Below are 26,016 nucleotides of genomic sequence, written 5' to 3' on the forward strand. Positions count from 1 at the left end.
CCCTGTGCCCTCCCAGCGTCCCCGTTATAGTTGTGTCTCTGTTTCCCGGTCGTCATTTATATTCCCAGTGTCCCGGTGTCCCGGTCGTCAATGTTTCCCGGTGTCCCGGTTTGTAATTTCTCTTTGAGTGTTCCGGTCGTCATTTATATTTCCTGTGTCCCGGTGTCCCGGTCGTCATTTGTCTCCCGGTGTCCCTGTGTCCTGGTCTCTAACGTCATCTTATAATGACGTCATATACAAACATACAAAATACATACATGACATCATAATGGTCAATCTTTATAATGACGTCATTCGTCAAACAAACAAAAATACATACAACTTATTTTTATATAGATAGATTAATATGTACAAGTGTTTTACAGTATAAACACGCAATCAACAAACACATTAAGAATATACAAACATACAAATGAATATAAACAACTTTATGTTTTCGACGTTTTTTTTTAGAAAAAAAATCTTTTTTAAAACAGCTTGAAAAAACAGCTTGACCAACCACAATTGTTATTTGTTCATTTATAATAGTCACGACCCATTTAAAAAAAGGTGAAAAATTACTCATTGAGGTTTTCATTAAAATAATATTATGTACTAGCTGTTGGGGTGGCGCTTCGCGCCACCCCAACACCTAGTTGGTGGGGCGCTTCGCGCCCCCCCCCAAGCCCCCCCGCGCGCGTAAGTCGTTACGCGCCATATTAGTTACGCGCCATTGTAGTTGTGTCCCTGTGTCCCACCTGTGAATATAGATAGATTTATATATGTGTTTCAAACTACGTAAAAATTGCGAATATACAACATTCTTGGCTTTCCCATTGTCTGTGCATATACAAAGCCGTATGTACTAATAATGACGTCATATGCAAACGCTCTTTTTACAAACAAACAAACATGCATACACACAACTCGTTTTAATATAGATAGATAGATAGATAGATACAATACAAATTAACTGCGTAAAACTTACGAATATACAACATTCTTCGCTGTCCAATTGTCGCTGCATATAAATAGATTGTCAGGTTTACCGACCCTCGAACATGCAACGTACAATTGTCCATGGGAAAAACAATCAGTATTAAGATTTATACCACATTTTTCTAATGATTGACCTTGAGCTTTGTTAATGGTGATTGCAAATGCTAATCGAATTGGGAATTACAATCTTTTAAATTGAAAAGGCAGATCCGTTGGAATCATGGGAATGCGAGGAACAAGAACAGCCTCACCCTCAAAAGGCCCTGTCAAGATTGTGGCCTCTATTAGGTTTTCCATTGTTTTTTTTTACGGCAAGTCGCGTGCCATTGCAAAGCTTTGGTGGGTTGATATTTCTTAAAATTATTATTGGTACGCCTATTTTTAGTTGTAGCACGTGTGGTGGAAACCCTGAAAGATCCATATAATAAGTTTGCAATGCTGCAATACTTTACCCATCCCAGATGATTTGGAAATATTGCACGTAGGAGTTTCTGTAGAATGCAAATTCAGAGGCAATTTCAAAGCGGAATTGAGCAGTTCTTCCACCAGGCAGCAATGTTGCGGCTATTCCGGACGACGCAATTACCAACGCTATATCATTTTTTGATCGAATTGATGCCAGAATCAGTTTTATCACAAACTTTTTACCAGTACCTCCTGGCGCATCCAAAAAGAAAATTTCTCCAACGTTGTTATCGACACAATGCATTATCGTATCATAAATGTCTTTTTGTTCCGACGTTAACTTGGAAATGTTATTTTGTACATACGACAATAGATCACTCGTACTGTAACTTTGTTCACGATCCAATTCTACACATGTCGAAACAGCAGCGATACAGTTAGGTGAAGGCATTCTTTTGATTCCTCGGCACGCTTTCTTTTCTGACTTTCTCTATCAGCAGCAAGCTTTTTGGCATAGACTCTTTGAGCATCTTCCTCGGCTGTTGCCATTGTAAGTTCATCAGTCATTTTAAAGTTAAACATTAATAGATTTCTACGTGAACGCATGTCTTAAATATCTTTAATGACGTCACCGTCATAACAAAAATGACGACAACTAACTTCATGACGTCAGTCAACACACAAACATGACGTCACCTGACAGACACATCCACAGACAACTTATTTTTATATATATAGATCTCTTATTTTAAATCTCGACCGGATCCAGTGTCATTGGGGGGGGGCGGCAGAAATTCTGGAAAACGCTTAGATTCGAGGGCTCGGGATGAAACTCATCGGGTCAGTGCTTTGTCGAGTTTGGTGCTTCTGGACGTGCTAGGACGATGAAAATTGGTAGGCGTGTTATTGAGCTGCACAAATTGACTTGATAAAGTCGTTTTCCCCGATTCGACAGTCTGGGGGCTGAAGGAGAGGACAAATTAGAAAAATTGGGGCATTTTTAACTTACGAGTGGGTGATCAGATCTTAATGAATTTTTATATTTAGAAGGACCTCGTGACTCCGAGCTCTTATTTTAAATCCCGACCTGCATTAAGCTTCTGATTTTCCTTTTAAAGCAATCTATTGATTCTTAGAATTTTGCCAGAAATCATACCATATGAGCTCTTGGCTCTTCTAACCTCGTCACAAGTGCTATATGAGCTCTTAGCTCTTGTTTTTATTGTAAACTAGCTGTTGGGGTGGCGCTTCGCGCCACCCCAACACCTAGTTGGTAGGGGCCCCCAAGCCCCCCCGCTTGCGTAAGTCGTTACGCGCCATATTAGTTACGCGCCATTGTAGTTGTGTCCCTATGTCCCACCTGTGAATATATATATATATATATATATATATATATATATATATATATATATATATATATATATATATATATATATATATATATATATATGTTTTTAACTGCGTAAAACTTGCGAATATACAACATTCTTTGCTGCCCCATTGTCTGTGCATATAAATAGAATGTCAGGTTTAACGACTCTTGAACATGCAACATATAATGGTCCATGGGAAAACAATCCGTATTCAGATCTATACCTCATGATTCTGATGATTGCCCTTGAGCTTTGTTGATGGTGATTGCTAATCGACGATTCCCTGTGTCGCCATCGTCATTTATATATCCCCCTGAGCCCCCCGGCGTCCCTGTTGTAGTTGTGTCCCTGTGTCCCGGTCTGTATATACATTCGTTTTTGATTGGTCGTTTTTTAGGTTTTAGTTTTTACCTTTTTTTAGTTTTTTTTTTCTTTTTTTTAGTTTTGTTTTTCTCCTTTATTTTTCATTTTTTTTCTTTTAGTTTCTTTTTTAGTTTTTTTTAGCTTGTTAGCTTTTTTAGTTTTTTATTAGTTTTTAGTTTTTTTTCTTTTTAGTTTTTTGTAGTTTTTACCTTTTTTTTAGTTTTTAATTTTTTTTACTTATGTCCTGGTCGTCATTTATACTCCCTGTGTCCTGGTCGTCATTTGTGTCCCGGTGCTTTGTTGATGGTGATTGCTAATCGAACATTCCTTGTGTCCCGGTCGTCATTTATATTCCCTACTAGCTGTTGGGGTGGCGCTTCGCGCCACCCCAACACCTAGTTGGTGGGGGCGCTTCGCGCCCCCCCAAGCCCCCCCGCGCGCGTAAGTCGTTACGCGCCATATTAGTTACGCGCCATTGTAGTTGTGTCCCTATGTCCCACCTGTGAATATAGATATATATATATATATATATATATATATATATATATATATATATATATATATATATATATATATATATATATGTTTTTAACTACGTAAAACTTGCGAATATACAACATTCTTTGCTGTCCCATTGTCTGTGCATATAAATAGATTTTCAGGTTTACCGACTCTTGAACATGCAACATATAATGGTCCATAGGAAAACAATCCGTATTCAGATCTATACCTCATGATTCTGATGATTGCCCTTGAGCTTTGTTGATGGTGATTGCTAATCGACGATTCCCTGTGTCGCCATCGTCATTTATATATCCCCCTGAGCCCCCCGGCGTCCCTGTTGTAGTTGTGTCCCTGTGTCCCGGTCTGTATATACATTCGTTTTTGAATTGGTCGTTTTTTAGGTTTTAGTTTTTTACCTTTTTTTAGTTTTTTTTTCTTTTTTTTAGTTTTGTTTTTCTCCTTTATTTTTCATTTTTTTTCTTTTAGTTTCTTTTTTAGTTTTTTTTAGCTTTTTAGCTTTTTTAGTTTTTTATTAGTTTTTAGTTTTTTTTCTTTTTAGTTTTTTGTAGTTTTTACCTTTTTTTTAGTTTTTAATTTTTTTTACTTATGTCCTGGTCGTCATTTATACTCCCTGTGTCCTGGTCGTCATTTGTGTCCCGGTGCTTTGTTGATGGTGATTGCTAATCGAACATTCCTTGTGTCCCGGTCGTCATTTATATTCCCTACTAGCTGTTGGGGTGGCGCTTCGCGCCACCCCAACACCTAGTTGGTGGGGGCGCTTCGCGCCCCCCCAAGCCCCCCCGCGCGCGTAAGTCGTTACGCGCCATATTAGTTACGCGCCATTGTAGTTGTGTCCCTATGTCCCACCTGTGAATATAGATATATATATATATATATATATATATATATATATATATATATATATATATATATATATATATATATATATATATATATATATATATATATATATGTTTTTAACTACGTAAAACTTGCGAATATACAACATTCTTTGCTGTCCCATTGTCTGTGCATATAAATAGATTTTCAGGTTTACCGACTCTTGAACATGCAACATATAATGGTCCATAGGAAAACAATCCGTATTCAGATCTATACCTCATGATTCTAATGATTGCCCTTGAGCTTTGTTGATGGTGATTGCTAATCGACCATTCCCTGAGTCGCCATCGTCATTTATATATCCCCCTGCGCACCCCGGCGTCCCCTTTGTAGTTATGTCCCTGTGTCCCGGTCGTCATTTATATTCCCTGTGTCTCGGTCGTCATTTGTGTTCCGGTGTTCCAGTCTGTGATTTCTCTTTGAGTGTCCCGGGCGTCATTTATATTCCTTGTGTCCCGGTGTCCCGGTCGTCATTTATATCCCCCTGTGCCCCCCGGCGTCCCCATTGTAGTTGTGTCCCTGTGTCCCGGTCGTCATTTATATTCCCTGTGTCCCGGTCGTCATTTGTATCCCGGTGTCCCGGTCTGTATATACATTCGTTTTTTAGTTTTGTTTTTCTCCTTTATTTTTTTCCTTTTTTCTTTTTTTTCTTTTTTAGTTTATTTAGATTTTTAGATTTTTTAGTTTTTTTATTAGTTTTTAGTTATTTTGTAGTTTTTACCATTTTTTTTAGTTTTTTTAGTTTTTTTTTTTTTACTTATGTCCTGGTCGTCATTTATACTCCCTGTGTCCCGGTCGTCATTTGTGTCTCGGTGCTTTGTTGATTGCTAATTTATATTATATTTATATTTATATTTTTTATATTTATTAATATTTTTTTAGTTTTCTTTTTCTCTTATTTTTCAGTTTTTTCCTTTTTTTTTAGTTTTTTCTTTTTTAGTTTTTAGTTTTTTTTTGTTTTTTACCTTTTTTTAGTTTTTTTAGTTTTTTTAGTTTTTTAGCTTTTTTAGTTTTTTTGTTTTTTTCTTTTTTAGTTTTTAGTTTTTTTTAGTTTTTTACCTTTTTTAGTTTTTTTTTAGTTTTTTTAGTTTTTTAGCATTTTTAGTTTTTTTATTAGTTTTTATTTTTTTTGTAGTTTTTGCCTTTTTTTATTTTTTTCAGTTTTTTTTTAGTTATTAGATTTTTACCTTTTTTTTAGATTTTTTTTTAGTTTTTTAGCTTTTTTGGTCTTTTTTTCTTTTTAGTTTTTTTTGTAGTTTTTACCTTTTTTAGTTTTTTTCTTCTTTTGTATTAGTGTGAAATAATTCAGACGTCATATGCGGACAAACATGACGTCACCTGATCCATCCATAGATCCACACACAGACAACTTATTTTTATATATATAGATGTGCCGGTGTCCCGGTCGTCATTTGTGTCCCGATGTCCCGGTCAGTAATTTCGTCAGTCAAAAACATGACGTCAGTCGACACAGAAACATGACGTCACCTGAGAGATCCACAGACAGACAACTTATTTTTATATATATAGATATGAATTAAAAAAATTATGGACATTTTTTTTTGGAATTCGCTTCCCTTGCCCGGTATGCCGGCTATCATATCATAGATGACAGTCCTGAGACAAATAAATATCGAATTAAATTCTAAGCCTTAAATAAAGACACTATTCAAGAATTAGATAGAAGTCAGATTATTATTAAATATTAATATGTACAAGTGTTTTACAGTATAAACACGCAATCAACAAACACATTAAGAAGATACAAATATACAAATGAATACAAACAACTTTTTATGTGTTTTTGAATTTTTTTTTTGAGAAAAAAATTCTTTTCTAAACAGCTTGAAAAAACAGCTTGACCAACCACAATTGTTATTCGTTCCTTTATATTAGTCACGACCCATTTAAAAAAAAGTGAAAAATTACTCATTAAGGTTTTCACTATAATAATATTATGTATACGAATTAAAAAAATTATTATTGATCATGGAGTATATTGTGTTTTCTTCCCTTGCCCGATATGGGACTTGAACCTGCGTTCCCCGGATTGGGAGGCATAGCTTTTTCCACTATACCGGCACAAGGGTAATTGTTAGCATTATTTTAAAGGGTGATGATTATAGAAAGAATCATAATTTGCTCTGTCTCAAAATGTAGTTCATACAAAGTAGGGGTAGGTTAGCCTAGGAAAACCTTGACAGGTTAAGAAAGCTTTAAGCAGACAGGCCTGATGGATATTATGCAGACTTTATTCTGCTTTTAAATTAAAAATTAAACAAGAATAGAAAGGAGCAAATGGTCAATAGTAATATTTGTACCAGCTGGAAGACCGTAACACCGGTCTTGCCGATTTGTCTGAGCTCTAGTCTGATAGTATGGTCACTAAACTGTTTTTATTTGCCGAAGGTTCATTTTAATAGTGGGTCTGACCTTTCCGTGGTAGATGGGGACCACAAGGGCGTACAAGGATATGACAAAGCGTTCTGGCAAAAGATCTCTGTAGCCCGCTATAACTCGAGGATACTTGTTCTATTCATCACTGAAAGTGGGTTTAGTCACGACTAAGATAGCTGTTTATCATAAATATTTCATTTTTTTTGTGAATAACGCTGATTCTTAACTGTATTTTTCTTAACTCTAAATTTTAAAACAGTAAAAAAAATTTAGCGTAAAGTGCGGGGCGTTGAGAAGGAAAAGCCCCTTTCATATACGGAGTAATTTCTGTTCGGTTTAAGTTTTAATTTCGCTCCTTACTTTCATTTAAAAAAACTTGTTTTTTTTATTTAATTTCTGAACGTTTTTGAATCAATGCATGTTTTGATTTTGGCTCTCCGCAGAGGAATAATTAGAACGAAATTTGTATATTTATTTTTTTGGCTAAATGGCTTTCTCATAATTTTGATCGAATGATTTTGAGGAAAAACGAGTGGGGGAGGAAGCCTAGTTGCCCTCCGATTTTCGGTTAATTAAAAAGGCACCTAGAAGCTTACGTAAAGAATTCTCATGTTTTTATTACATATGTGAGGGGGTTCGCCCCCTCGTCAGTACCTCGCTCTTTACACTAAAGCTTAAATTTTGTCCCAATTCATTAACAATGACCCCTGAATCACAAAAGCCGCAGAATAAATAGTTGAAATTACTAAAAAAAAACTTTAGCGTAAAGAGCTAGGTATTAGGATGAGGTGAACCCCTCATATGGGTAATAATTTCTGCTCGTTTTAAGTTTTAATGCTGCTGCTTACTTCCAGCTGAAAAAAATTTTCATATTTATTTTTTCATTGTTTTTTTTTTAAGTAACGCTAGTAAATCCTGCGCTCCCTTCATGGAAATTTTCTTCCCCCATGACAAATTCCTCGATGGAAAGTTCCCCCAGCATATCCCCCCTTCTCAACCCCTGCCTCCAACCAAATAATCCTCCTGAAAACGCCTGTACACTTCCCAATAACCATTACTATATGTAAGCACTGGTCAAAGTTTTGAACTTGTAACCCCTCCCACGAGGACTGTGGGGGAGTAGGTCGTCCCCAAAGACATATTTATAAGGTTTTTCGACTACGTTGAATAAAATGGCTATCTCAGAATTTTGATCCGTTGACTTTGGGAAAATAATTAGCGTGGGAAGGGGCCTAGGTGCCCTCCAATTTTTTTTGGTCACTTAAAAAGGGCACTAGAACTTTTCATTTCCGTTATAATGAGCCCTCTCGCAACATTCTAAGACAACTGGGTCGATACGTTCACTCCTGGGAAAAAAACAACAAAAAAAAAACAAAAAAAAAAAACAAACAAACAAATAAACACGCATCCGTGATCAGCCTTCTGGCAAAAAATATAAAATTCCACATTTTTGTAGATAGGAGCTTGAAACTTCTACAGTATGGTTCTCTGATACGCTGAATCTGATGGTGTGATTTTCGTTAAGATCCTATATCTTTTAGGGGGTGTTTCCTTTTATTGTCTAAAATAACGCAAATTTTCTCAGGCTCGTAACTTTTGATGGGTAAGACTAAACTTGATGAAAATTATATATTTAAAAACTTATTATATATTATATATTTAAAAAAATTGTAATTTTTGTTTGTTTTAAATCATGCTTATTTGTTTTACTTTACTTTTCTTCATGCCCAGTAGATTAGAGGAAAAGTCTGTTTCACTTAGTATTGCTTGGCCATTTGGTGAGAATAGAAAGAGCGTTAATGTCATCCACATAATCCAGATTTGCCCAATTCTATAACGACAACGAGAACACTTGGATATTCTTTATATAGTTTCAATAATAGTCAAACAAAAAGGAGGACAATATACACTCACTTTTTACACCGTTTTGTACATCAAAGGGGTTAGTTTCTTTGCCCCCTACTTGTATAATCGATTGGAAACGCTCATAGTAAGCCTCCTACAGTTCCATAAATTCAACAAGTAACTGGTTCTGTAAATTCAGTCTGAAATCTTCTTTCACTGCTTGAGATTTTGATTTGTCGATGTATCATCCCCTTTGCTTCAGGCCTTCCATCATTCCAGTTCCATCTTCAAGCCTTTTTTATAGATGGTTAACCTTTTGGTAATTTGTGCTAGAAAATGGTGTTGACAATGGCAAGGATGATTTCTAACTAATTTGAACAGTCCGTTCCAATTGGAGGACTGCTGGTTATAGGTGATAATTGTTGTAAAAAGTAGAATTGTGGCAAAGAATCAAACTTTAGCGTAAAGAGCAAGGGATTGCGGAGGGGACAACCCATTTCATATACGGAGTAATTTCTGTTCGTTTTAAGTTTTAATATCGCTCCTTACTTTCAGTTTAAAAAACTAGTTTTTTTTTTAATTTAATTTCTGAACGTTTTTGAATTAATGCATTTTTGATTTTGGCTCTCCGCACATTGATTATTAAAATGAAATTTGCATATAATTTTTTTTTGGATAAACGGCTTTCTCTTAGTTTTGATCAGACGATTTTGAGAAATAAGGGGTGTGGAAGGAGGCCTAGTTGTCCTCCAATTTTTCGGTTACTTAAAAAGGCAACTAGAACTTTCAATTTTTAACGAACGTTTTTATTAGTAAAAAATTTACGTAACTTAAGAATTAACTTACGTAACAAACTTTTATGCTCTTGTATTTTTTATTATGTATATGAGGGGGTTTGTACCCTCGTTAATACCTCGCCTCTTACACTAAATCTTAAGTTTTGTCCCAATTCTTTAAGAATGACCCCTGAATCAGAAAGGCCGAGGAATAAATAGTTGAAATTACTAAAAATACTTTAGCATAAAGAGCAATGTATTTATCTCCTCCTAAGTACCTCGCTGTTTATGCTAAAGTATTTCTAGAACCCCTCATATCCGTAATAATCTCTGTTCGTTGTAAGTTTTAATGCTACTCCTTACTTTCAGTTGAAAAACTTTTTCGTGTTTATTTTTTCATTGTTTTTTTATAGTAATTCTAGAAAATCCCGCACCGTTTTCATTGAATTTCTCTTCCCCCATGACATATTCCTCCAAGAGAAGATCCTCCCACATAGCCCTCTCCCCTCCCCTCAACCCCAAACCCCAAACCAAAAAAAATCCCCCTGAAAACGTTTGTACACTTCCCAATAACCATTACTGTATGTATTAAATAAAAAAAAACAAGTTTTTTTTTACTGAATGCAAGGAGCGACATTAAAACTTAAAACGACCAGAAATTACTTCGTATATAAAAGAGGCTGCTTCCTCATCAACGCCCCGCTCTTTACGCTAGGGTTTGACTCTTTCTCTCAATTCTTCTTTTTAAAACAGTAAAAAACTTTAGCGTAAAGAGCGGGGCGTTGATGAGGAAGCAGCCTCTTTCATATACAAAGTAATTTCTGTTCGTTTTAAGTTTTAATGTCGCTCCTTACTTTCAGTTAAGAAAACTTGTTTTTTTTTATTTAATTTCTGAACGTTTTTGAATCAATGCATGTTTTGATTTTGGCTCTCCGCAGAGGAATAATCAAAACGAAATTTGCATTTTTTTTTTTTTTTGGCTAAATGGCTTTCTCATAATTTTGATCTAATGATTTTGAGAAAAAAAGAACGGGGGAGGAAGCCTAGTTGCCCTCCGATTTTTTGGTTAATTAAAAAGGCAACTAGAACTTTTAATGTTTTACAAATCTTTTTATTAGTAAAAGATTTACGTAACTTATAAATTAGCTTACGTAAAGAACTTTTGTATTCTCATGTTTTATTAAGTATATGAGGGGGTTTGCCCCCTCTTCAGTACCTCGCTCTTTACACTAAAGGTTAAATTTTGTCCCAATTTATTAAGAATGACCCCTGAATCACAAAAGCCGTAGAATAAATAGTTGAAATTACTAAAAATACTTTAGCGTAAAGAGCGAGGTATTAGAAGGAGGTGAGCCCCTCATATGGGTAATAATTTCTGTTTCTGTTTTAAGTTTTAATGCTGTTCTTTACTTCCAGCTGAAAAAACTTTTTCATATTTATTTTTTAATTGTTTTTTTTTAAATAATACTAGTAAATCCTGCTCTCCCTTCATGGAAATTTTCTTCTCCCATGACAAATTCTCGATGGAAAGTTCCCCCTCAGCATATCCCCCTCTTCCCAACCCCTCCCCCTAACCAAAAAATCCTGCTCAAAACGCCTGTACACTTCCCAATAACCATTACTATATGTAAGCACTGGTCAAAGTTTGTAACTTGTTGCCCCTCCCACGGGAATGTGGGGGAGTAAGTCCTCCCCAAAGACATAGTTATAAGGTTTTTCGACTACGCTGAATAAAATGGCTATCTCAGAATTTTTATCCGTTGACTTTGGGAAAATAATTAGCGTGGGAGGGGGCCTAGGTGCCCTCCAATTTTTTGATCACTTAAAAAGGGCACTAGAACTTTTAATTTCCGTTAGAATGAGCCCTCTTGTAACATTCTAAGACAACTGGGGCGATACGATCACCCATGGGAAAAAAAAACAAAAAAAACAAAAAAACAACAAAACACGCATCCGTGATCTGCCTTCTGGCAAAAAATGCAAATTCCACATTTTTGTAGATAGGAGCTTGAATCTTTTACAATAGGGTTCTCTGATACGTTGAATCTGATGGTGTGATTTTCGTTAAGATTCTATGACTTTTAGGGGGTGTTTCCCCCTATTTTCTAAAGTAACGTAGAGTTTCTCAGGCTCGTAACTTTTGATGGGTAAGACTAAATTTGATGAAACTTATATATTTAAAATCATCATTAAAATGCGATTCTTTTGATGTGGCTATTGGTATCAAAATTCCATTTTTTAGAGTTGTGGTCACTATTGAGCCGGGTCGCTCCTTACTACAGTTCGTTACCACGAACTGTTTGAAACACTGGACAAAGTTTGTAACTTTGATCCCCCTCTCCCAGGGACTGTGGGGGAGGGAGTCCTTCTAAAGACATAGTTAATATGGTTTTCGACTATGCGGAACAAAATGGCTATCTCAAAATTTGGATCTGTTGACTTCGGGAAAAAATGAGCGTGGGAGGGGGCCTAGGTGCCCTCCAATTTTTTTGGTCACTTAAAAAGGGCTAGGCCAACACGGGAATTTTAATCATCCGCTAAAATCAGGAGGTTCCGTATGCGGCATTTCTACCATGTAATATGCTGGTCAGTTTTTAGAGTTTTGGTTACTATTGAGCCGGGTCGCTCGTTAGTAACTACTAACGACGATGACAATGATTAGATTAGGCCTAAGTATAAAAGACAAAATGAAACTCCTGGACGAAAATGGTAGATGATGCAGAAAGCAAAACTTTAATAATCGAAAACTAAAAAAATACAGCCAAAAAACAGAGACTAGGATATTTCAGAATTTAGGGCGCTAAAATAAAAAAAAGTAAATGCGACATTTTATTGAGTCCAATACTAAACTCAAATAATGCTCCAAAAATATGGTTGTCAAAACTGAGGTTCAGTCAACTTCCTTTTACACAGTTTACTTTTTCTTTGATTCAACTTCAAACTCTCCATTCCAGAAAATTTTTTCCCACAAATTTCACACTCGTAGGGGTTTTCCCCCGATTGAATTTCTTTCATGTATCAATCAGCTCGTGGTAAAAAAAAACTGTAAGTAAGGAGTGAACCGACTCAATGGTCACCGAAACTCTATAAAACTTCTCCCGAGTGAATTCTTTCATGCAATTTCAAATTACCAATCTGGGAGAATTTTTTATCACAAATTTTACACTCATAGGGCTTTTCTCCTGAGTGAAATCTTTCATGTTTATTAAAACTGTCCATTCGAGAGAATTTTCCCCCGCAAATTTTAAACTGATAGGGCTTTTCCCCCGAGTGAATTCTTTCATGTCTATTCAAACTACCATTGTTGGTGATTCTTTTCTCACAAGCTTCACCGTTATGGGGCTTTTCTCTCAAGTGAATTCTTTCATGTTTATTCAAGTTGGCCTTCTCGACAAATTTTTTATCGCAAGTTTTACACTTATAGGGCTTTTCTCTCGAGTGAATTTTTTCATGCAATTTCAAATTACCAATCTGGGAGAATTTTTTCTCACAAATTTTACACTCATAGGGCTTTTACCCTGAGTGAATTCTTTAATGTTTATTCAAGCTGTCCATTCAGGGGAATTTTTTCTCACAAATTTTACACTCATAGGGCTTTTCCCCTGAGTGAATTCTTTCATGTTTATTCAAGCTGTCCATTCAGGAGAATTTTTCTCACAAGTTTTACACTCATAGGGCTTTTTACCCTGAGTGAATTCTTTCATGTTTATTCGAACTGTCCAATCAGGAGAATTTTTTCTCACAAATTTTACACTCATAGGGCTTTTCCCCTGAGTGAATTCTTTCATGTTTATTCAAACTGACCATTCAGGAGAATTTTTTCTCACAAATTTTACACTCATAGGGCTTTTCCCCTGAGTGAATTCTTTCATGTTTATTCAAACTGTCCATTCAGGAGAATTTTTCTCACAAATTTTACACTCATAGGGCTTTTCCACTGAGTAAATTCTTTCATGTAATTTGAAACTTCTCGCGTTCGAAGATTTTTTTTTTCACAAACTTTACGCCTATAAGATTTTTCCCCCGAGTGAGTTCTTTGGTGCAATTTCAGCTTGTGCAGTTGGGATAATTTTTTCTCACAAACAGGACAATCATAGTGTCCTCCCTCACACAGGTTCCTTAGTTTACTATTATCTTCTAAATTTTATTCCTTTCTAAAGTGGGTTGATAAACTGAGTGCTTTTCTAAATGATAATCAATACTGCTTGACGCAAATTCTGGAAATCTATGCTTGTAATCCTAGATTGGAATCTTTATATCTAGAAAAGAGAGATAATTAAAGTTCAAAAGTACATAAACGAGGTAAAATGTAAAGCAGTTCCAAAATCTAGAAGCACAAACACATGCAAATTACACCAAGTTGACTGACAAAAAATTGAAGCTTCATTATTCTGTGAATGAAATTGTGAACAAAACTTACAAAGCATCAATCTAAGAGTGGTCTACCTATCGAAAAAGAAAATAAAATTTGGAAAAACTAGAAGAAGCCAGAGAAACCGCAGCCATTTTTGTAGCAAAACTTTTATCATATTCATCAATATTTGTGATATGAAATTAAACTATAAAATACCTCATGCACAAATTAAACATACACGAATACATAAAAGAATTCACAATCACGATTGTCTGCAAAAACTAGTTTCATGATAGTTTGAAACTGAACCTTATCAAAACCAATGGTTAAGAAACGCTCCTTCTATTTTTTTCATGATAAACAAACCACATCCAGATTAATCAAATATCGCGGAAGTTCAAAGATTGTCCTTAGTTTAGCCAACAACAATGATATATGACAAAGTACAATGATTTAACATATTTTTAAGCAGATTTACTAGGAGATTTACCCCTTGAATCCAAATGTTGAAAAGACTCAACTAAAGCTGAATTTGCAAGAACTTTAGTAACCAAGTAAGCAATTTCCCAAAGCAAAACATTAAGGATGATCTGCTACTCGTATCTCTTGCACACATTTGAGTTTTTTAAGGTTAAATTTGAAGTTGTAGCAAAAATATGTTGAATGAGTAAATATAATCAAATGTAGCCACATCCAGATTGATCAAAGATTGAACAAATACAAAAATTCTCGAACCAACACTGTCTTTAGTTTAGCAAACAACTTTAATATATGACAAAGTATATTCATTTAACTTGTTCTTCAAGTAGATTTACTAGGAGATTTACCCCTCTAGTTTATAATTCCAAAAAACTCAACCAAAGCACAAGTCACAAGAAGTTTAATAGCAGAATATTAATGATAATCTGTAACTCAGTCTTTTTCACTCATTTGAGATTTTTAAGGTTAAATTTGCAGTTGCAGCAAAAAGATCTCGATTAAACAAATACCAGCAAATTTTATTAGATACATCATATCTATTTGAAAATAAATTAAACAATGAAAAATCTTCATCTTTCAAAGTTTTTAATTCTAATAAAATTTTAAGCCTGAAGTTTGGGAGCCACGTCATTGACAAAAAACTATGTTTACTTAATTATAGTTATAGCAGGACTCACGCATATCAGCTCTCCTTACAGTGTAAGATTTTGGTTACATAAATGCTTACAACAAAAACTTCTTTTTGCTTCCTAGAAACTAACACACAAAAAAGCTAAAATAGAATGAGAAAAAAAATTAAAGTAAGAAATAGACAAAGAAACCGAAACAAATTGAGAAACAAACGCCCCTATTAAGAGGTAGAACATTACACTTCTCCACAGCCAAATAATTATATGTAATAAATTTTGACAATATATAACACTCAAATTGGCTATGAATTAGAATTTATAATTTTTTAGAGTCAAGGGCGTCAAAAATAATTGATAACGCAGTCAAAAGAAATTTTGTAATATCTTATCATACTAAACATACGTTCATAAGGCCAGGATGGGAACGCATGGCATGAGTCCATAAAGCCAGTATAGGATACCAGGAGGGGAACACTTCCTAATTTACTCAAGCAGGTAAATAATCAAAGAAATGCTCTGGATTCCCTTCTCCCTGATTTGTTGCAAAAAACTTCCTTTTTTATTTTTTTGCATCAAAAAATAGTTAAGATTTTAAAATAAACCCTGAGTATTCACACTCATTCTTCCAAGGATGCAATAAAAGATACCTCGACCACTATGAAAAACGAAATTAAATTTAGTATAATATTTAATGAGAAGGGGCAAAGAGGAGCTGAAGAGCGAGAGTCTCCCCGTTTCTTTCTAAGCTGTATACTAACTTCACTTTATTTTTTTTTCAATTAATGCTAATTCTACCCAAAATTCCGAGAAAAGCAAACGAAAAGAAAAACAAATTTTTACTTTTGTGATATAGAAAAACAACAACAATGCATAGCAGTTAAAAAATCAAGAAAAAGAAAAGAATCACAAAAGATAAATAAAGGTGAATATTATTGCTCTCAAATAATACCTTCATTTTGGCAATCAGATAGGCTAGTCCCAGGCAAGTCAAGGTCAAGCTTTAATTGTGTCAAAACGGCTGCTGAACTATATTCCTGTTTAACTGGCAGCTCAGAGTATTTAAGATGGTTAATTCGCATCGTTATTCGCTGTTGTTTCACCTTCTTCTAATTCTGAAATAAAAAAATCAGAGAAAATATAAATGAGATTGTCATATCATTAGCTGTTCCACGCATATTGCGAATACACCATTTTGATAACATCTGTGTTATCAAATCTGGAAGGTATTTTAAAGTACCCACCTCTACTCCTTCTCCCTCTAGAGGGCCCTGAAGTTTGCCTACATGACAGGTCTATACCTATTGAAATTTTGACAAAACAATATTTTACCTTAATTTTCAGTTACTAGTTGCTTTTTCTCTGCATTTAGTTCTGGAAATGCAATTCCTTTTATTTGAGTAGAATTTTGAGCCATATCAAGGTTTTTTTTCAAAATTTAGGAAATTTATTTGCATATCTTTGAAACCTTATAAAATGTAACTGAGCAAAGTTATGAAGCTGAAAACAATTTTGTTGTACTTCAATTAAGCAGAAGATCTATTTTAAAAGATTTCACTTTTATAAGATACATATTTTTAAAGGTCATCAAAGGTCAGTGCCCTCTAGAGGGAGGAGTGGAGGCAGTTACTTCAAAATACCTTCCTGCAACATACTTTAGTCTGTAGATTCATCCCTGAAAGTTTCGTTTTCCTAACCTAAACCCTTTCCGAGATAGCAAGAAGTCAATTAACTAGAATTTTACCATTTCTTTTCCAAGGGTACAATTGTGCAGGCCTACTAATGCTGTTATAGGTGGTAGACTATATCCACCTTTTAGCAAGCAAATTATTGGGATGCTGATAAAATTACTAGAACAACTTCCAATTGACACTGTTGGCTGGTTTTAGTGAATAGTGGTCCAAGCAACTAGGCCTAATTCTTAAAAGATTGCCTAGTCCTACCTCTAACCTAAACCTGTATCATCAACAACAAAATACTAAACCTCATAGTTCAGTTTTATGGAATTTTCAGCACAAATACACTAACTTCGTATGACTTCTTTGAACTCGGCTGAATCATTTCACTAACAGATTGGTAAATGTACCTATTAATGAAATTTTTAACTTGATTTGCCTTTAAAAATTTTGCCATTTACAACATCTAAGGATAAACGGAAACATCCTGAAAATTGCTCAGTTTTATCCAAGCCAAACCCTATTTTGGGCTATTGCTTTTCCGCCTTTGGGGTAAGAGAAAAATGTGGTTCCTCCCAAATCATTAAGCCATATAGATAGAGCTTAGAAGTTTCTTATGATACGATAATATCAGGTTTACAGGTACAATGCTTGAACTGAACTGCAGTCACACATGTTGATGGAAAGCCAAATTTATGAACGACATGTGTAATTCTATAAATTTTAACATTATACCTAAACCACAGTAGAAAGCCAGCCAGAAACTAGTTTAACAAGCTTGTATCAACAATAGTTTGTTCCGCACCTGTTCTCCGATTTCTCTATTTTTACCTTTTACTAGGTTCATTATAGAAAGGTAAACTGATTTAGAAAAATTGTATTCTAAAATTATGCCTTTAACCTTAATTCTAATTCATCAACCATGAATGATATGCTTGAAATTTCAATAAGGTAAAACTGTAAAATGGCTAAAACACTAGCACTAACCTAAAGGTTAAAACCACTTGTGTGTTGTGATTAGTTGCCCTCTGCATTTATTGTGGCTGAGAAAGCAATTAATGCTGAAAATCCGAATTGTATTTGTAAGTTAGATTAATTCTCTAGACAATCGTTAAGTTCTTAAACCGGTGGCTTAATTTCTATGATAAGAACCTCGAGAGCTATTAAATCGATCTTCAATATTATCAATTATGGGGCTCACCAGTAACTGTTATGGTAGTGTTAAAAGTATATAGTATATACTGGCTAGTTTAAAATCCCCCACAACTAACCCTTAAATATCTAACCTAAAATATACGTCTTGCTTCAGATACTGGTTTGTCACCTTTTTGAAAGACCACATGCTCATATTTTGTTTTGATTTATTTCAACATCTACCTAAAAATTCTTTAAAAGCTTCACCTTAATGTGTTTGGCTTGCACAGTCGCAATAGTTGTATCAGCATTAGTAGCAGTATAAGCATAAAGCATAGCACCTCTGATTTCTTCAATATCTTCTTCAACACACGCTGAAAGTTTTAGCTGAATCCAGTCACCCATTCACAAAGCATTTCTGATACGTCTACTTGCCAACCTGTGAGGTCATAGTGTATTTGGAATTAGTTCCATACAGTTTCTATATATTCAAAATTTTTCGCTTTTTTATCCTTATTTTTAATAGCAGTAGTAGTAGTAACAGCGGTAGAATTAATTATAGTAGCCTACGGTTCAGTGTTAATTAACCACAATACATCATGAAAAAAACTAACCAATTACTTCCTAGTTGACCCTTCTTTAATAAGAATAATTTCATCCTTCCTTTTTAATAGAGCGCAAGTCGTCATATACCTGAATGTATACTGTGATCCCCTCCTAATTTATAATGGTTTACCACAGGGAGCCCTTGTAGACCCAATTTCATTTCTTACCAGGATAAACAGTCTTGGTGTTGATTTCCCAGATAAATGGAAATTCGTTGACGATTTAACTGTCTTAGAAACATGTTTCAAAAATCTAAAAAGTAACCCAGTGGACATTTTGGAATCAATATCAGATGAAGCTGTTGCCGGTGATATGAGAATCAACCCTTTAAATTCGGCAGTTTTAACAATTAGTTTCCTAAAAAGTTTCCCTTCTTTTTCTTGTCCTATCCCCTTAAAATGTTTGTTAATACTATGAAATTATAGAGTGTTACCATCTCAAGTGACTTAAAATGGGATTTTCAAGTTTTCTTAAAACATACAAATACTGCATTTTCTCTCCTCAAATTCCTTAATAAATTCAAATGTCCTAAATCGCATTGTTTGAGGATTTTTCTAAGAATTATCTTCAATCGGGATAAAGTGACTTACGTTTCCCTTTTTCGGAGAGCAAATCTAGTCATCCTTAAGGAAAGAAGAGCACAAATTTCAGTTTTATTTTACCCACAATGCCATGCATAACCCTCGTACTACTTTTTTTTTCTAGTGAACATTTATCCCCCCCCCCTCCCAAACTCGCCCCCAAGCTCTATTTCGAGAAAAATCCCTCTTCTCGCCCCTAATAAGAGTTTCTACTGAAAGATATATAAGAACGTTCATCCCTCACATAGTTGAAATTTAAATCAATAGCCCCCCCCCCTTTCTTACGCTACTTTTATATTCTAGTTTTAGCGTTTATTTTGCAATTACGAAGTTTTTAGTTCTTGCTAGCTAGACTCTTGTTTAAATTTGTTTTCCTTGTTTAACTTTACGAATTTTTATCGTTTGACTTTTTATTGATTGCAATTTTATGATTTTGTGCTGACACTAAAGTGCGAATTTGGCCCTTATGGGCTTGACCCTTTTGGGCATCCGCATACTTCTGCCGCTTACCCGAGCCAAGTTAATCAATCACTTGGAAAACTATAGGTTCTATCACTATATTAGCTCTATGACTGTCTATCGTGGTTCTACTGCCTTAGGAATGATGCACGGACGGATAATAGACAGACGTATACATCTTTTGTGTTTTATTTTTAAATCATTCAAGGAGTGTCAAAAAAGTTTGTCAATAATTTTCTTCTGTAAATACTTTTAGATTGGTACCAATATTAATAATTGCAACAAATTGTACAGATGTAACAACAAAATTTATCTTCTATATATTTCAGATGGCAACAAAACATAAATACAAACTCCTCTTTTTGAGTGCTTGTTGTGCAGTTTTTTCAGAGAGCTCCTTCTCCAAGGCACCAAGTTTTTGTTCTGGAACAGCTTCAGCATGCTCCCAAACCTCTAACATACAACATTTTAATTGAATTTCTGCTTCCATTTGCTTGCCTTTTGCACATATTGGGGTAAACAGGTCATTCAAATTCTCATCAAGAATTCTGAACAAACCTTATATTTCAGTCTTGATTATGTTCTTCAGTTCAGAAGTGGTAAGCCATTGACATTGAATGCTTGTTTGTTTGCACACAGAGCAGTGCCATACAGACCCAAGCTGGTAGGGCATCTTTGTTAAAAGCATGTACTTTGGCTTGGTCATTTCAATGCAATCTATGGTAAGCCACAGCTTGCATGAGCTGTACAGCAGTGCAAAACTATTTTGTTCCAAACCTTTGTTGCAACTGTTACAAATATCAAGTCCTTTTTCTGGTGACTTTCTTTGATGCTTCACTGGTCTGCTTTTACTCATTTTCCACAAAAACATTTCAGTGGTAGCGGCAGCACTGTTCGCTGCCAAAGTTCAAAATTTCTTCAACACCTGCTGCAAGTTGGAATAGCTCAATTCAACAGAATATTTAAATGTTCTTTTAACGTGTTTATGGTCAAGTCATACCAAACTTGAATGGCAAGAAGAATTTCTGTATAGAGACTTAAATGGTTTTTTCAGTTGTGCCAAAGAAATATGATAATTTTGAGAGCTCACAGGCAGCATGTTTTCAACAACATTGCTAGGCTATAGGCTAGCAGAAAAAAATATTATGGTAAAACTCTAGTTGAGTGTCTTCTTGTTATCTCTAAAAAGGGTATGGTTAGGATAATGAAACTTTCAGGGGTGGGTCTATAGGCTAAAGTATATCCCCGGAAGGTATTTTAAAGTACCCACCTCCACTCCTTCTCCCTCTAGAGAGCCTTGTAATTTGCCTACATGACAGGTCTATACCTATTGAAATTTTGACCTACATATTTGCACAATGGGGTAAACTTAAGTGAAATACTTTTAGGAATGATATAAGTAGCCTACTTTATATTTTATAGGGACAGTTTTCAGAATTTTAATGTCTCTATCTGAGAATACCTGAAACTAAACTAGAAGGACAATAGAAATATTTACATTTTACCAATCTTATTGAAGAGAGAACATTATTCTTTGGTCTGAAAATCTGTGGTAAGCCATAACCTATAATATTTTCTCTATATAGGGCATCTTCATGCAGTTTTCTTAAATTTTGTAAATATAGGAAGTATCACACAAAGCTGAAAAAATTCTTTGACTCAAAATTTGAAGCATCATTCCAAACTCATATATTGACAGTATGTAGCACCAAATAATTTTTGTAATGACAGCTAAATTCTTGAATTTTCAGAATGAACCACAATTAGCATGACTTTGTAAGCATTGCAGAGGAATATATATTTCAAGCTAGTTTTAGTGTTATGAAGGCCATCATTACAGGGTAGTGCCAATAGGATTTAGACAGTGCCTAATCTTGGATAAACATCTTGATTAAAGTAGATCTAAAAAAAAAAAATTGGTTCCCCAAAAACCCCTTTCATTCAGGGTTGCTACCCTAGTGATTTATCACTAGTGACAATCCACCCCTAGTAACTATCACTGTCACTAAACTTTACATAAATTTTAACAGTTTTTTACACTTGGAAAACAATAGTTTCTTGAAAACCTTAGTTCTGCCATAGGAATGAGGCATGGATGGATGATAGATAGACTTATCTAATAACTAATGAACTGACATCATTTCTATACAATCTTAATAAGGGCTGATGCTAGATTTGCCTCTCACTCAATTGGATTATCTATCTTGCTTTTTCTACAATAAGCCATAGCTTTGTGTCCATACCTACTTAATTTTATCTTTTTGCCAGGAATCTTCACCATTTAGAAATTGTTGAATTTTGCTTCATTTGGTATGTAAAAATTAATTACTTTTCTTTTTCCTTGACAATTTTATTTCTTGTATAGCCTTTTTATCTTCAAATATATTTTTCTCCTCCTACTCCCCCTGACAATGCTATTCTCATGCCCTGCCCTGTGCAATATTTTGGGTGGGTACCCATGCCTGACTGAGTTGTTCAACTGCAGCCTAGGATCTTTTTATGTTCAAGGAAAGTTATGAATGATTGAAATTTTACACAATAGATATTCTGGCTAGATATTTTATACCTAGGCCTGTCTACACAACTTTTAATGCTTGATCAATTATTAACCCTGTATGAAGGCTAATCCTTAGATAAAATAATAGAATTAAAAAATTATGGTAGAATTGGATTTGCCATTCAAAATGTTTCCAAAATATAGTCTTCTTACAATAAAAATTGGAGCCCCTCCTCTCTACCCCTCTAAATGAGACAAATTTAAGCTTAAATTATATCCAAATTTTATTAAAACACTTGGGAATAGTTGATTAAAATGGAAGCAACCCCAAAACATGATACATAAAAATTTTTATATTATTGCCAAAGGAAAAATTTGGTTATTCTTTCCATGTATTTCTTCCCATATTGCCCCTTTTTAAAACTTGTTCAAACTGGAAGTTCATTGAGTTTTAATGTCATTATGTGAAAATTTACTTTTAAGTTGTTTTTATCCTCTGTCCTTGCAAAAAAGTTTTTACTTACTCCATTTCTCTTCAACCGAAAGTATAAATGTATAAATAGCCAAATTCTCTCAAAACTGTTTATTTGTCAGTTGAAAGAATCTTAAAAGGGCTAGTAGCTATCAAGGTGTATGTACAGTTAAAGCAGGTAATGGGAAAGCTGGAATATAGATGATTAATAGCCTTAAAACAGCCACGCTACAATCTAGCAGCAATTCTGTTTATTTTGGGAATTAGATTAGATCAAAACTAATATCATTGCTTCATAATGCATGTGACTGCCAATAAACATTTTTATCTTTAGCTATATTTAGCAATATTTTTATATTTTAGCTATAATTATTCTGCTTAAAGTCAAGCAAGAATTGTTTTTTAACACTATCCTTCTTAGTAGTCTCTACTCTCAACCTTTATTCCCCAAAAATGTTTTGAGGTTCCTACCTAAGCTCATTATTAATTTGTAAGGTTTTAAGGACCTGTAAACCAAATTCTAAAATTTGACAAAAAAATCTTAGTAGGTCTAATTTAAAATTTGGTAAATGTATCACAGTTCATATTATTGACATGACAATAAGTGAACATACCAGTCATGTCTGTTTTTTATGCTCTTTACAAATCAATTAGTTCTATTGCAAATTCAAATTTAAGCACTTTTTGAGCTCTTAAAAATGACGAATTTTCGTCATTTTTAAGAGCTATTGGTTGTTTTATATATTGTATGAGTTATTGGTTGTTTTTGACAAAATCTATATATATAAAAATAAGTTGTCTGTGTGTGTGTGGGTCTGTCGGGCGACGTCATGTTTGTGTGTTGACTGACGTCATGAAGTTAGTTGTCGTCATTTTTGTTATGACGGTGACGTCATTAAAGGTATTTAAGACATGCGTTCACGGAGAAATCTATTAATGTTTAACTGTAAAATGACTGATGAACTTACAATGGCAACAGCCGAGGAAGATGCTCAAAGAGTCTTTGCCAAAAAACTTGCTGCTGATAGAGAAAGTAAGAAAAGAAAGCGTGCTGAGGAATCAAAAGAACAGCAAGAAAACAGGCTTGAGGCTGATAGAGAAAGAAAGAACAGAAAGCGTGCTGATGAACTACCAGAGCAACGCGAAACCAGACTAGCTGCTAATAGAGAAAGTGAAAAAAGAAGGCGTGCCGAGGAACTACCAGAGCAACAAGAAACCAGACTTGCTGCTAAAAGAGAAAGTGAAAAAAGAAGGCGTGCCGAGGAATCACAAGAACAGCAAGAAATCAGGCTTGCTGCTGATAGAGAAAGTAAGAAAAGAAAGCGTGCCAAGGAATCAGAGCAACCTGAAAGTTATCGCCTGGCATTCAGGTACAGCCCAGTCGATGATTATAGCTTGAGTAGATGTGTTCAAATCGGGACTATGTCTAAAATTTGTCCCTATTGCAAGGCCTTGAAATTCAATGGTGAAACAATGGGAATGTGTTGCGCCTCAGGAAAAGTTAAACTTCCTCTATTGGCTGCACCACCAAAGCCATTGAAGACTTTCCTTACTGGAACTACGTCAGAATCTAAGCGTTTTTTATCACAAATCAGAAAATATAACTCATGTTTCCAAATAACGTCGTTTGGAGCCCAAATCAAAAATCCAGATCAATTTAGGTCTACTTTCAAAGTAAAAGGGCAAATTTATCATAGAGCAGGGTCCCTTCTACCATTCTCAGGCGAGAATCATAAATTTTTACAATTGTACTTCATCAGTGATAGAAATTCTGAATTGAATGCACGTTGCGAAATTTCTCCCAACGTTGAAAGGACAATCGTTTTTCAATTACAACATCTTTTCCACGAAAATAATAATTTAGTGCGTCTGTTCAAAACAGCTATCGATTTGATGCCTACTGATACGCATAAAATTGTTATTTCCGCTGACAAAACGCCTCCTGGCCAACATATGCGTAGATACAATGCTCTAACTATCGACGAAGTGGCAATCGTTATGGTCGGTGATCAGTTTTTACCTCGAGATATTATTCTTCATAAGCGAAATGCTCAGTTGTTAAGAATTGTTGAAACTCATCGATGGTACGATGCCCTACAATATTCTATCATTTTTTGGGATGGAGCCGACGGGTATCACTTTAATATTTAATCATCCAGCCACTAACAAAGAAATGAATAAGAAATGCAGTGCAATGCATTATTTATTATTCCTATAGACTAATGATTCGGCAGGATGAAGAAAATTATGTTTTAAAATGCCGTCAATTGTTTCACCAATATATCGTTGATATGTATGCTAAAATTGAATCAGAACGTTTGCTATAATTCCGCCTGAATTAGACCAAGCTCCGCTCTGAACAATACATTCATTTGCGAGATGCAGTTGTAAATGACAGTAATACCACAAACGTTGGAAGATTAACAATTTTACCTTCATCATATGCTGGCAGTCCCCGTCATATGCATGAATATGCTCAAGATGCGTATGTTCGTCTCTATGGTCGTCCAGATTTATTTATTACATTTACATGTAATCAATCTTGGGACGATATACAGCAGCTTTTACTTCAAGGACAATCGGCGGTTCATAGACTTGACATTACGGCCCGTGTCTTCTGGCAAAAGTTGAAACCACTGATAAACTACATAGTAAAACTTGAAGTGTTTGGGTCAGTGCGATGCTGGATGTCCTCAGTGGAATGGCAAAAACGAGGTTTGCCACAAGCACATATACTAATCTGGCTACATAAAAAAATCACTTCGAACAAAATTGATGATGTGATTTCCACTGAAATACCTGATGAAAATGTCGATAAGGGGTTACATGATATTATTGTAAAAAATATGATACATGGACCTTGCAGTGCACTGAACGAAAATTCACCATGCATGGCCAAAGGAAGGTGCACAAAGCAATATGCTCGACTTTTAGTATCCAACACAATTACTGGCAATGATGGTTACCCACAATATAGAAGAAGATCTACTGAAGATGGCGGTAAAACAGCAATAATAAAGAAGCGTAACGGTACCACCATCGAAGTAGATAACCAGTGGGTTGTTCCATATTCCAAATTATTATCAAAAACATTTAATGCACACATAAACGTTGAATACTGTAACTCCGTAAAGGCAATCACATACATATGTAAGTACGTCAACAAAGGCAGTTACATGGCAATTTTTGGCTTGCAGCCCGAAATCAAAGATATCAACGAAATCATACAATATCAGGCTGGAAGATACATAAGCAGTAATGAAGCTGTTTGGCGAATTCTTTCATTTCTGATACATGAACGTAGTCCAGCTGTTGTTCACTTAGCGGTACATTTACAGAATGGTCAACGCGTTTATTCTTGGAAACCAACGTGCAACAAAGAGCCCTGAATCCACCGGATACAAAGTTAACCGCCTTCTTTTCGCTTTACAAAAATGATTCTTTTGCAAAAAAAACTGCTGTATACTGAAGTGCCTTTGTATTACACGTGGAATACTAAAAATAAAGTATTTGAACGTTCAAAACAGGGTAAGTCAGTCAACGGCCAACCTACCATCTTCAAAGATACCACGATAGGAAGACTCTAC

General features: G+C 34.9%; 1 long non-coding RNA gene across 1 annotated transcript; it reads right to left on the bottom strand.

Moving 5' to 3' along the window:
- Window positions 1-12,261: 12,261 nt before the first annotated feature.
- LOC136037007 (uncharacterized) lies at window positions 12,262-17,159 on the bottom strand. The gene is made up of 3 exons (XR_010619849.1): window positions 17,033-17,159; window positions 15,957-16,119; window positions 12,262-13,803 (listed from the first exon to the last, which is right to left on the bottom strand). It is a non-coding gene; the product is annotated as an uncharacterized LOC136037007 (long non-coding RNA).
- Between the last annotated feature and the right edge of the window lie 8,857 nt (window positions 17,160-26,016).

This window comes from Artemia franciscana, chromosome 16 (assembly GCF_032884065.1).
Source record: "Artemia franciscana chromosome 16, ASM3288406v1, whole genome shotgun sequence".
NCBI classification, from domain to species: Eukaryota; Metazoa; Arthropoda; class Branchiopoda; order Anostraca; family Artemiidae; genus Artemia; species Artemia franciscana.